Genomic DNA, 13,643 nt, shown 5'->3' on the forward strand with positions numbered 1-13,643 from the left:
CACTTCCTGTCGCGGGCGCTAGTCCTACCCACACAAGTGCGGTACCATTTTTATCGGGAGACTTGAGGAAACATAGAATAGCAAAACAAGTGTTACTGCCCCTTGTCTTTATCTACATTTTTTCCTTCCAAATATAAGACAGTGTGTAAAAAAGACGTCTATATGAGAAATGCCCTTTAATTCGCATGCTAGTGTGGGCACCCCAGAATTCAGAGATGTGCAAATAACCACTGCTCCTCAACACCTTATCTTGTGCCCATTTTGGAAATAGAAAGGTTTTCTTGATACCTATTTTTCACTCTTTATACTTCGGCAAATTAATTGCTGTATACCCGGTATAGAAAGAAAACCCACTGCAAGGTGCAGCTCATTTATTTTCTCTGGATACCTAGGGTTCTTGATGAACCTACAAGCCCAATATATCCCCGCAACCAGAAGAGTCCAGCAGACGTAACGGTATATTGCTTTCAAAATTCTGACATTGCAGAAAAAAGTTACAGAGTAAAACGTAGAGAAAAATGGCTGTTTTTTTCACCTCAATTTCAATATTTGTTTTTAGTTCAGTTGTTATTTTCTGTAGGAAACCCTTGTAAGATCTATACAAGTTACCCATTGCTGAATTCAGAATGTTGTCTTCTTTTCACAAATGTTTAGGTTACTGGGTTCCAGCATTGGTTTCACACCCATTTCTGTCACTGACTGGAAGGAGGCTAAAAGCACACAAAATCGTAAAAATGGGGTATGTCCCAGTAAAATGCCAAAATTGTGTTGAAAAATTGGGTTTTCTGATTCAAGTCTGCCTGTCCCTGAAAGCTGGGAAGCTGGTGATTTTATCACTGCAAACCCTTTGTGGATGCCAATTTCAGGGACAAAAACCACAAGCCTTCTTCTCCAGCCCTTTTTTCCATTTATTTTTTTAAAAATACATTTCTACTGTATTTTGGCTAATTTCTTGGTCTCCTTCAGGGGAACCCACAAAGTCTGGGTACTTCTAGAATCTCTAGGATGTTGCTAAAAAAGGACACAAATTTGGCGTGGGTAGCTTATGTGGACAAAAATGTATGATGGCCTAAGCGCGTCCTGCCCCAAATAGCCAAAAAAATGCCTGGCACCTGAGGGGGAAAAGGCCTGGCAGCGAAGGGGTTAAAATGCACTATTTTATTCCAATTTCTTCACTTAGCTTCAGATGAACTATTGTTCCCTCCCACCCCCTCCTTTCAAAGTGCACCAGCCACCACTGCCTGGGGTGGGACAGATTGTTTTCGATTGCAGTATGGCAGATTGTTTTGGATTGCAGTGTGGTAGTTTGTTTTGGATTGGAGTGCAGAAGATTGCAGTGGGGTAGATTGTTTTGAATTGGAGTAGGGGAGATTGTTTTGAAGTGGAGTCGGGCAGATTGGAGTAGGTCAGATTGTTTTGGATCGGAGTAGGACAGATTGTTTTGGATCGGAGTAGGACAGATTGTTTTGGAGTGGTGCAGATTGTTTTTTATTAGATGGGGGCAAATTGGAGTGAGACAGATTTGATAGGGGTGGCTGGAGAGGGTTGGAGTGGGATGAGTTAGAGTGGATTGGATTCGGGTGAGTGATTTGGACTGGAGTGAGGTGGATTAGTGTGGGTGAAGTGGTCTGGATGGGGGTGGATTGTAGTGGGGCAGATTGGAGTGGGGTGGATTGAAGTGTACCGCAGGATTATGTGTCAAAGCATAATTTCAGAATTTACACATAATAAAGAAACACTGTTGTTTTGCAATATCTTAAACAAGCTAATCGTCATCTTTTGAGAAGAGCGCCCACGAACAAAAACAAAAGAAAACATGCGTGGAACGTGGGAAAAGACGATTTGGCAAAATAAAAGAAAGTTAGATTTAAATTTAAAACTTAACAGTTTTGGTTGACCTGCTGGTCATGTTTTTGCCAGTCACAAGCCTTCTGTTTGCAGGGCACTAGAAGGTAAAAGGAAAAAATAGTACCTTGATCAGGTGGGGAGCAGCGGTAAGGCACTGATTAAGCTGAATCAATCAACGCCTGGTCGCTGCTCTACAGAGAGGAACGGAAATGATGCAAGACATGCCTTGATGAATTAAGAAACTGTAAAGAAGAGTGCCACATAAATAAAAAAAATGGTGAGAGACATGCGGGCTCCAAGCACTTTACTGAATACTTCAGAGTCTATCAAGCGAGACCCTAAAAAGGTCAGTTAGTTAAAATAAACAAACATTGTTACTTCTAAATATCAATATTCCAAGGACGCCTACATGGTCGTCAAGCAAAAAGTTCCTAGTGCATGGAGGGCCTTATGGTAGTTCTGAAGAGAGGCAAAGGACTTGGTCAGAGGGTGGCCTTGTTGGTGTGGTAGGGAGGTAATACCTCAAACGTTATTACTGGGGTAGGGGAGCTTCCAATTCGGAGTAATGAAAATTATCACAAAGCAATCAAGTAATTCCACATCAAAATAACAAGCGTGCGGGCTGACAACCATGCTCTCAGCATCAACGAGCGCAGAGTGAAGTGAATTTTACCATCCTCTGTGCATTTTTATTGCGAGGCTCATTTACATTTGACTTGGCGCGCAGAACGAGTGAGAACCCGGTCAATAGAAACAAAAATCATCTATTTAAAAAGTTTAGTTTCACGTGGGCCTGTTGTCCTTACTTCTTTCAGAATAGCTTTTGAACCTCTGTCCTGTGTGTGTCTGTGACTGTCACGTGAAAGGCAGTCAGAGCATCCAGGTGGGCCCCACGTCACCTGGGGCACCGCCCACCAGTGCTGGAGTTTTAAACAGCACCCGGTTGCATTTTGGGACTTGTGCCTTTTCAATGTGAGCTCAAAGACCGGGAAGTGTGGAATTCTGTTGGCTAAAAAATATTAACAGCGGAATGTGAATAGGCCACACAAGACATGACGTCACTGGAAAGCTAAACAGTATGTTGGGGAGACTGGGTGCGGCAATAGGGCTGATGTCATGAATACGTGCAACTCCTCGGTTATTTTTGAATGAACTGCTCATTCATTAGATCCCACCCTAAGAAATGAGCCCACCAGTATGAACACTTGTTTCATTAGAAAATGATGGAGTCACATTGCCTATGTAGAGCAGGTGCTTATACCTTGGTTGGAAGTCATTGCTCGGAGAGTGTTGTCTTTTAAGGTGATTGCACTAGGTCCGAGCAGGTGGGAGAAGACTTGTGCAGTGACTGAGTAAGAGAGATAACCTTCAATTACCACATCACCCTCCCGACATTGTAATCATGTCCTTTAAACGGTTTATCGACTCGACTTTCCACACTGAGTGCCACGACGCAGGGTTTCGGTGCTCATGAAGTGCACAGACACACAGAAAACTGAAGGTAGCGTGGCCGAGCGGTCTAAGGCGCTGGATTTAGGCTCCAGTCTCTTTGGAGGCGTGGGTTCGAATCCCACCGCTGCCAGAGATGGATTTTAACAGATCTTAATGACGCATCTCCCTCCTGCCCCTTCAAATTGCATGCACAGTGACTCTACCAATAGGTCCCTAATTTTAAAACTCTTTTACAGTCTCCTTCTAAGTAAACTCCTTAATCCGTGGACTCCCAAGAAATCGGCTGATGGGCGCTGCTGTTGTTTTCCTTCATTCTGCTTAGATCACCTTCAAATGGAAGGTTTAACAAATAATTTGTTCTCCCCACGCGGTCACCCCGCTCTTCTGTCTGCAAAATAAAATCGAACCTCTGTTAAATAAAGATTTAAAGCAAATTATCTATCTTCCCAAATAAAGTTGGTAAATGTGTTCTTCACAGTTATTTTAAATATCAGGTTTAAAATAAACAAGTGACATACTCGACAGGATTCGAACCTGCGCAAGGAACCCCCAATGAATTTCAAGCTCATCACCTTAGCCACTCGGCCATAACTACGAGCTCTCGTTAACCCATACCGAAACTTTATATCACAACAGAAGTGTGCACAATGGCCGTGCACACCTATATATAACTCCATTTAGTTGTATCTCTAACTGTGTGCAAAGGGCACATTGCTATGTTTCTGTCTAAGATTTGCTTTAGGTCTGAGGTCTTAAGAACCAAAGCAGGCTCCACGAATACTTGTCTGCACAAAAAAACAAGCATTTGCAATGCGAAAGGTCTCACATTTGGGAGAGTTAGAGCTATTGGCGTTGCAAATGACAATGTCTTTTACCTGGGTTTTGGTTTTCCTTGAGAAAATTGTATGTGTCCACGTTGTGTTTTGGGGCACTTCCTGTCGCGGGCGCTAGGCCTACCCACACAAGTGCGGTACCATTTTTATCGGGAGACTTGAGGAAACATAGAATAGCAAAACAAGTGTTACTGCCCCTTGTCTTTATCTACATTTTTTCCTTCCAAATATAAGACAGTGAGTAAAAAAGACGTCTATATGAGAAATGCCCTTTAATTCGCATGCTAGTGTGGGCACCCCAGAATTCAGAGATGTGCAAATAACCACTGCTCCTCAACACCTTATCTTGTGCCCATTTTGGAAATAGAAAGGTTTTCTTGATACCTATTTTTCACTCTTTATACTTCGGCAAATTAATTGCTGTATACCCGGTATAGAAAGAAAACCCACTGCAAGGTGCAGCTCATTTATTTTCTCTGGATACCTAGGGTTCTTGATGAACCTACAAGCCCAATATATCCCCGCAACCAGAAGAGTCCAGCAGACGTAACGGTATATTGCTTTCAAAATTCTGACATTGCAGAAAAAAGTTACAGAGTAAAACGTAGAGAAAAATGGCTGTTTTTTTCACCTCAATTTCAATATTTTTTTTTAGTTCAGTTGTTATTTTCTGTAGGAAACCCTTGTAAGATCTACACAAGTTACCCATTGCTGAATTCAGAATGTTGTCTTCTTTTCACAAATGTTTAGGTTACTGGGATCCAGCATTGGTTTCACACCCATTTCTGTCACTGACTGGAAGGAGGCTAAAAGCACACAAAATCGTAAAAATGGGGTATGTCCCAGTAAAATGCCAAAATTGAGTTGAAAAATTGGGTTTTCTGATTCAAGTCTGCCTGTCCCTGAAAGCTGGGAAGCTGGTGATTTTAGCACTGCAAACCCTTTGTGGATGCCAATTTCAGGGACAAAAACCACAAGCCTTCTTCTCCAGCCCTTTTTTCCATTTATTTTTTTAAAAATACATTTTTACTGTATTTTGGCTAATTTCTTGGTCTCCTTCAGGGGAACCCACAAAGTCTGGGTACCTCTAGAATCCCTAGGATGTTGCAAAAAAAGGACACAAATTTGGCGTGGGTAGCTTATGTGGACAAAAATGTATGATGGCCTAAGCGCGTCCTGCCCCAAATAGCCAAAAAAATGCCTGGCACCTGAGGGGGAAAAGGCCTGGCAGCGAAGGGGTTAAAATGCACTATTTTATTCCAATTTCTTCACTTAGCTTCAGATGAACTATTGTTCCCTCCCACCCCCTCCTTTCAAAGTGCACCAGCCACCACTGCCTGGGGTGGGACAGATTGTTTTCGATTGCAGTATGGCAGATTGTTTTGGATTGCAGTGTGGTAGTTTGTTTTGGATTGGAGTGCAGAAGATTGCAGTGGGGTAGATTGTTTTGAATTGGAGTAGGGGAGATTGTTTTGAAGTGGAGTCGGGCAGATTGGAGTGGGTCAGATTGTTTTGGATAGGAGTAGGACAGATTGTTTTGGAGTGGTGCAGATTGTTTTTTATTAGAGGGGGGCAAATTGGAGTGAGACAGATTTGATAGGGGTGGCTGGAGAGGGTTGGAGTGGGATGAGTTAGAGTGGATTGGATTCGGGTGAGTGATTTGGACTGGAGTGAGGTGGATTAGTGTGGGTGAAGTGGTCTGGATGGGGGTGGATTGTAGTGGGGCAGATTGGAGTGGGGTGGATTGAAGTGTACCGCAGGATTATATGTCAAAGCATAATTTCAGAATTTACACATAATAAAGAAACACTGTTGTTTTGCAATATTTTAAACAAGCTAATCGTCATCTTTTGAGAAGAGCGCCCACAAACAAAAACAAAAGAAAACATGCGTGGAACGTGGGAAAAGACGATTTGGCAAAATAAAAGAAAGTTAGATTTAAATTTAAAACTTAACAGTTTTGGTTGACCTGCTGGTCATGTTTTTGCCAGTCACAAGCCTTCTGTTTGCAGGGCACTAGAAGGTAAAAGGAAAAAATAGTACCTTGATCAGGTGGGGAGCAGCGGTCAGGCACTGATTAAGCTGAATCAATCAACACTTGGTCTCTGCTCTACAGAGAGGAACGGAAATTATGCAAGACATGCCTTGATGAATTAGGAAACTGTAAAGAAGAGTGCCACATAAATAAAAAAATGGTGAGAGACATGCGGGCTCCAAGCCCTTTACTGAATACTACAGAGTCTATCAAGCGAGACCCTAAAAAGTTCAGTTAGTTAAAATAAACAAACATTGTTACTTCTAAATATCAATATTCCAAGGACGCCTACATGGTCGTCAAGCAAAAAGTTCCTAGTGCATGGAGGGCCTTATGGTAGTTCTGAAGAGAGGCAAAGGACTTGGTCAGAGGGTGGCCTTGTTGGTGTGGTAGGGAGGCAATACCTCAAACATTATTACTGGGGTACGGGAGCTTCCAATTCGGAGTAATGAAAATTATCACAAAGCAATCAAGTAATTCCACATCAAAATAACAAGCGTGCGGGCTGACAACCATGCTCTCAGCATCAACGAGCGCAGAGTGAAGTGAATTTTACCATCCTCTGTGCATTTTTATTGCGGGGCTCATTTACATTTGACTTGGCGCGCAGAAGGAGTGAGAAACCGGTCAATAGAAAGAAAAATCATCTATTTAAAAAGTTTAGTTTCACGTGGGCCTGTTGTGCTTACTTCTTTCAGAATAGCTTTTGAACCTCTGTCCTGTGTGTGTCTGTGACTGTCACGTGAAAGGCAGTCAGAGCATCCAGGTGGGCCCCATGTCACCTGGGGCACCGTCCACCAGTGCTGGAGTTTTAAACAGCACCCGGTTGCATTTTGGGACTTGTGCCTTTTCAATGTGAGCTCAAAGACCGGGAAGTGTGGAATTCTGTTGGCTAAAAAATATTAACAGCGGAATGTGAATAGGCCACACAAGACATGACGTCACTGGAAAGCTAAACAGTATGTTGGGGAGACTGGGTGCGGCAATAGGGCTGATGTCATGAATACGTGCAACTCCTCGGTTATTTTTGAATGAACTGCTCATTCATTAGATCCCACCCAAAGAAATGACCCCACCAGTATGAACACTTGTTTCATTAGAAAATGATGGAGTCACATTGCCTATGTAGAGCAGGTGCTTATACCTTGGTTGGAAGTCATTGCTCGGAGAGTGTTGTCTTTTAAGGTGATTGCACTAGGTCCGAGCAGGTGGGAGAAGACTTGTGCAGTGACTGAGTAAGAGAGATAACCTTCAATTACCACATCACCCTCCCGACATTGTAATCATGTCCTTTAAACGGTTTATCGACTCGACTTTCCACACTAAGTGCCAAGACGCAGGGTTTCGGTGCTCATGAAGTGCACAGACACACAGAAAACTGAAGGTAGCGTGGCCGAGCGGTCTAAGGCGCTGGATTTAGGCTCCAGTCTCTTTGGAGGCGTGGGTTCGAATCCCATCGCTGCCAGAGATGGATTTTAACAGATCTTAATGACGCATCTCCCTCCTGCCCCTTCAATTTTCTTGCACAGTGACTCTACCAATAGGTCCCTAATTTTAAAACTCTTTTACAGTCTCCTTCTAAGTAAACTTCTAAACCGTGGACTCCCAAGAAATCGGCTGATGGGCGCTGCTGTTGTTTTCCTTCATTCTGCTTAGATCACCTTCAAATGGAAGGTTTAACAAATAATTTGTTCTCCCCACGCGGTCACCCCGCTCTTCTGTCTGCAAAATAAAATCGAACCTCTGTTAAATAAAGATTTAAAGCAAATTATCTATCTTCCCAAATAAAGTTGGTAAATGTGTTCTTCACAGTTATTTTAAATATCAGGTTTAAAATAAACAAGTGACGTACTCGGCAGGATTCGAACCTGCGGAATGAACCCCCAATGAATTTCAAGCTCATCACCTTAGCCACTCGGCCATAACTACGAGCTCTCATGAACCCATACCGAAACTTTATATCACAACAGAATTGTGCACAATGGCCGTGCACACCTATATATAACTCCATTTAGTTGTATCTCTAACTGTGTGCAAAGGGCACATTGCTATGTTTCTGTCTAAGCTTTGCTTTAGGTCTGAGGTCTTAAGAACCAAAGCAGGCTCCACGAATACTTGTCTGCACAAAAAAACAAGCATTTGCAATGCGAAAGGTCTCACATTTGGGAGAGTTAGAGCTATTGGCGTTGCAAATGACAATGTCTTTTACCTAGGTTTTGGTTTTCCTTGGGAAAATTGTATGTGTCCACGTTGTGTTTTGGGGCACTTCCTGTCGCGGGCGCTAGGCCTACCCACACAAGTGCGGTACCATTTTTATCGGGAGACTTGAGGAAACATAGAATAGCAAAACAAGTGTTACTGCCCCTTGTCTTTATCTACATTTTTTCCTTCCAAATATAAGACAGTGTGTAAAAAAGACGTCTACATGAGAAATGCCCTTTAATTCGCATGCTAGTGTGGGCACCCCAGAATTCAGAGATGTGCAAATAACCACTGCTCCTCAACACCTTATCTTGTGCCCATTTTGGAAATAGAAAGGTTTTCTTGATACCTATTTTTCACTCTTTATACTTCGGCAAATTAATTGCTGTATACCCGGTATAGAAAGAAAACCCACTGCAAGGTGCAGCTCATTTATTTTCTCTGGATACCTAGGGTTCTTGATGAACCTACAAGCCCAATATATCCCCGCAACCAGAAGAGTCCAGCAGACGTGACGGTATATTGCTTTCAAAATTCTGACATTGCAGAAAAAAGTTACAGAGTAAAACGTAGAGAAAAATGGCTGTTTTTTTCACCTCAATTTCAATTTTTTTTTTTAGTTCAGTTGTTATTTTCTGTAGGAAACCCTTGTAAGATCTACACAAGTTACCCATTGCTGAATTCAGAATGTTGTCTTCTTTTCACAAATGTTTAGGTTACTGGGATCCAGCATTGGTTTCACACCCATTTCTGTCACTGACTGGAAGGAGGCTAAAAGCACACAAAATCGTAAAAATGGGGTATGTCCCAGTAAAATGCCAAAATTGAGTTGAAAAATTGGGTTTTCTGATTCAAGTCTGCCTGTCCCTGAAAGCTGGGAAGCTGGTGATTTTAGCACTGCAAACCCTTTGTGGATGCCAATTTCAGGGACAAAAACCACAAGCCTTCTTCTCCAGCCCTTTTTTCCATTTATTTTTTTAAAAATACATTTCTACTGTATTTTGGCTAATTTCTTGGTCTCCTTCAGGGGAACCCACAAAGTCTGGGTACCTCTAGAATCCCTAGGATGTTGCAAAAAAAGGACACAAATTTGGCGTGGGTAGCTTATGTGGACAAAAATGTATGATGGCCTAAGAGCGTCCTGCCCCAAATAGCCAAAAAAATGCCTGGCACCTGAGGGGGAAAAGGCCTGGCAGCGAAGGGGTTAAAATGCACTATTTTATTCCAATTTCTTCACTTAGCTTCAGATGAACTATTGTTCCCTCCCACCCCCACCTTTCAAAGTGCACCAGCCACCACTGCCTGGGGTGGGACAGATTGTTTTCGATTGCAGTATGGCAGATTGTTTTGGATTGCAGTGTGGTAGTTTGTTTTTGATTGGAGTGCAGCAGATTGCAGTGGGGTAGATTGTTTTGAATTGGAGTAGGGGAGATTGTTTTGAAGTGGAGTCGGGCAGATTGGAGTGGGGCAGATTGTTTTGGATGGAAGTGGGACAGATTGTTTTGGAGTGGTGCAGATTGTTTTTTATTATAGTGGGGCACATTGGAGTGAGACAGATTTGCTTGGGGTGGGTGGAGAGGATTGGAGTAGGATGAGTTAGAGTGGATTGGATTCGGGTGAGTGATTTGGACTGGAGTGAGGTGGATTAGTGTGGGTGAAGTGGTCTGGATGGGGTGGATTGTAGTGGGGAAGATTGGAGTGGGGTGGATTGAAGTGTACCGCAGGATTATGTGTTAAAGATTAATTTCAGAATTTACACATAATAAAGAAACACTGTTGATTTGCAATATTTTAAACGAGCTAATCGTCATCTTTTGAGAAGAGAGCCCACGAACAAAAGCAAAAGAAAACATGCGTGGAACGTGGGAAAAGACGATTTGGCAAAATAAAAGAAAGTTCGATTTAAATTTAAAACTTAACAGTTTTGGTTGTCCTGCTGGGCATGTTTTTGCCAGTCACAAGCCTTCTGTTTGCAGGGCACTAGAAGGTAAAAGGAAAAAATAGTACCTTGATCAGGTGGGGAGCAGCGGTCAGGCACTGATTAAGCTGAATCAATCAACGCTTGGTCGCTGCTCTACAGAGAGGAACGGAAATGATGCAAGACATGCCTTGATGAATTAGGAAACTGTAAAGAAGAGTGCCACATAAATAAAAAAATGGTGAGAGACATGCGGGCTCCAAGCCCTTTACTGAATACTACAGAGTCTATCAAGCGAGACCCTAAAAAGGTCAGTTAGTTAAAATAAACAAACATTGTTACTTCTAAATATCAATATTCCAAGGACGCCTAGATGGTCGTCAAGCAAAAAGTTCCTAGTGCATGGAGGGGCTTATGGTAGTTCTGAAGAGAGGCAAAGGACTTGGTCAGAGGGTGGCCTTGTTGGTGTGGTAGGGAAGCAATAACTCAAACATTATTACTGGGGTAGGGGAGCTTGCAATTCGGAGTAATGAAAATTATCACAAAGCAATCAAGTAATTCCACATCAAAATAACAAGCGTGCGGGCTGACAACCATGCTCTCAGCATCAACGAGCGCAGAGTGAAGTGAATTTTACCATCCTCTGTGCATTTTTATTGCGAGGCTCATTTACATTTGACTTGGCGCGCAGAACGAGTGAGAACCCGGTCAATAGAAACAAAAATCATCTATTTAAAAAGTTTAGTTTCACGTGGGCCTGTTGTGCTTACTTCTTTCAGAATAGCTTTTGAACCTCTGTCCTGTGTGTGTCTGTGACTGTCACGTGAAAGGCAGTCAGAGCATCCAGGTGGGCCCCATGTCACCTGGGGCACCGCCCACCAGTGCTGGAGTTTTAAACAGCACCCGGTTGCATTTTGGGACTTGTGCCTTTTCAATGTGAGCTCAAAGACGGGAGCCTGTGAAATTCTATTGGCTAAAAAATATTAACAGCGGAATGTGAATAGGCCACACAAGACATGACGTCACTGGAAAGCTAAACAGTATGTTGGGGAGACTGGGTGCGGCAATAGGGCTGATGTCATGAATACGTGCAACTCCTCAGTTATTTTTGAATGAACTGCTCATTCATTAGATCCCACCCAAAGAAATGACCCCACCAGTATGAACACTTGTTTCATTAGAAAATGATGGAGTCACATTGCCTATGTAGAGCAGGTGCTTATACCTTGGTTGGAAGTCATTGCTCGGGAGAGTGTTGTCTTTTAAGGTGATTGCACTAGGTCCGAGCAGGTGGGAGAAGACTTGTGCAGTGACTGAGTAAGAGAGATAACCTTCAATTACCACATCACCCTCCCGACATTGTAATCATGTCCATGAAATGGTTTATCAACTCGACTTTCCACACTCAGTGAGGTGACTCAGGGTTACGGTGCTCATGAAGTGCACAGACACACTGAGAGCAACAGGTAGCGTGGCCGAGCGGTCTAAGGCGCTCGATTAAGGCTCCAGTCTCTTTGGAGGCGTGGGTTCAAATCCCACCGCTGCCAGAGATGGATTTTTACAGATCTTAATGACGCATCTCCCTTCTGACCCTTCAATTTGCATAAACAGTGACTCTACCAATAGGTCCCTAATTTTAAAACTCTTTTACAGTCTCCTTCTAAGTAAACTCCTAAACCGTGGACTCCAAGAAATCGGCTGATTGGCGCTGCGTTTGTTTTGCTTCATTCTGCTTAGATCACCTTCAAATGGAAGGTTTAACAAATCATTTGTTCTCCCCACGCGGTCACCCGCTCTTCTCTCTGCAAAATAAAATCGAACCTCTGTTAAATAAAGATTTAAAGTAAATTATCTATCTTCCCAAATAAAGTTGGTAAATGTGTTCTTCACAGTTATTTTAAAAATCAGGTTTAAAATAAACAACAGAGGTAGTCAGCAGGATTCAAACCCGTGCAGGGAACCCCCAAAGGATTTCAAGCCCATCACCTTAACCACTCGGCCATAACTACCAGCTCTCATTGAGCTCTACCGAAACTTTATATCACAACAAAATTGTGCAAAATGGCCGTGCAGACCTATATATGACTCCATTTAGTAGGATCTCTAACTGTGTGCAAAGGGCATATTGCTATGTTTCTGTCTAAGCTTTGCTTTAGGTCTGAGGTCTTAAGAACCAAAGCAGGCTCCACGCACACTTGCCTGCACAAAAAAACAAGCATTTGCAATGCGAAAGGTCTCACATTTGTGAGAGTTAGAGCTATTGGCGTTGCAAATGACAATGTCTTTTACCTAGGTTTTGGTTTTCTTTGGGAAAATTTGATGTGTCCACGTTGTGTTTTGGGGCACTTCCTGTCGCGGGCGCTAGGCCTACCCACACAAGTGAGGTAAAAAATGTTATCGGGAGACTTGGGGAAACATAGAATAGCAAAACAAGAGTTACTGCCCCTTGTCTTTATCTACATTTTTTCCTTCCAAATATAAGACAGTGTGTAAAAAAGACGTCTATTTGAGAAATGCCCTTTAATTCGCATGCTAGTGTGGGCACCCCAGAATTCAGAGATGTGCAAATAACCACTGCTCCTTCACTCCTTATCTTGTGCCCATTTTGGAAATAGAAAGGTTTTCTTGATACCTATTTTTCACTCTATATACTTCGGCAAATTAATTGCAGTATACCCGGTATAGAATGAAAACCCACTGCAAGGTGCAGCTCATTTATTTTCTCTGGATACCTAGGGTTCTTGATGAACCTACAAGCCCTATATATCCCCGCAACCAGAAGAGTCCAGCAGGCGTAATGGTATATTGCTTTCAAAAATCTGACATTGCAGAAAAAAGTTACAGAGTAAAACGTAGAGGAAAATGGCTGTTTTTTTCTTCTCAATTTCAATATTTTTTTTTTATTTCAGTTGTTATTTTCTGTAGGAAACACTTGTAAGATCTACACAAGTTACCCATTGCTGAATTCAGAATGTTGTCTTCTTTTCAAAAATGTTTAGGTTACTGGGACCCAGCATTGGTTTCACACCCTTTTCTGTCACTGACTGGAAGGAGGCTAAAAGCACACAAAATCGTAAAAATGGGGTATGTCCCAGTAAAATGCCAAAATTGTGTTGAAAAATTGGGTTTTCTGATTCAAGTCTGCCTGTCCCTGAAAGCTGGGAAGCTGGTGATTTTAGCAGTGCAAACCCTTTGTTGATGCCAATTTCAGGGACAAAAACCACAAGCCTTCTTCTCCAGCCCTTTTTTCAATTTTTTTCTTTTTTAAAACAACATTTTTACTGTATTTTGGCTAATTTCTTGGTCTCCTTCAGGGGAACCCACAAAGTCTGGGTACCTCTAGAATCCCTAGGAT

At 42.5% G+C, this 13,643-nt stretch overlaps 3 non-coding genes across 3 annotated transcripts; all 3 read left to right on the top strand.

Annotated features, from left to right (window-relative positions):
* The first annotated feature begins 3,348 nt into the window (after window positions 1-3,348).
* TRNAL-UAG (transfer RNA leucine (anticodon UAG)) lies at window positions 3,349-3,430 on the top strand. Its single transcript has one exon. It is a non-coding gene; the product is annotated as a tRNA-Leu (tRNA).
* A 4,121-nt stretch (window positions 3,431-7,551) lies between these two features.
* Window positions 7,552-7,633, top strand: TRNAL-UAG (transfer RNA leucine (anticodon UAG)). Its single transcript has one exon. It is a non-coding gene; the product is annotated as a tRNA-Leu (tRNA).
* A 4,120-nt stretch (window positions 7,634-11,753) lies between these two features.
* On the top strand, window positions 11,754-11,835 carry TRNAL-AAG (transfer RNA leucine (anticodon AAG)). Its single transcript has one exon. It is a non-coding gene; the product is annotated as a tRNA-Leu (tRNA).
* The last annotated feature ends 1,808 nt before the right edge of the window (window positions 11,836-13,643 follow it).

The sequence above is a fragment of the Pleurodeles waltl genome, chromosome 12, assembly GCF_031143425.1.
Source record: "Pleurodeles waltl isolate 20211129_DDA chromosome 12, aPleWal1.hap1.20221129, whole genome shotgun sequence".
NCBI lineage: Eukaryota > Metazoa > Chordata > Amphibia > Caudata > Salamandridae > Pleurodeles > Pleurodeles waltl.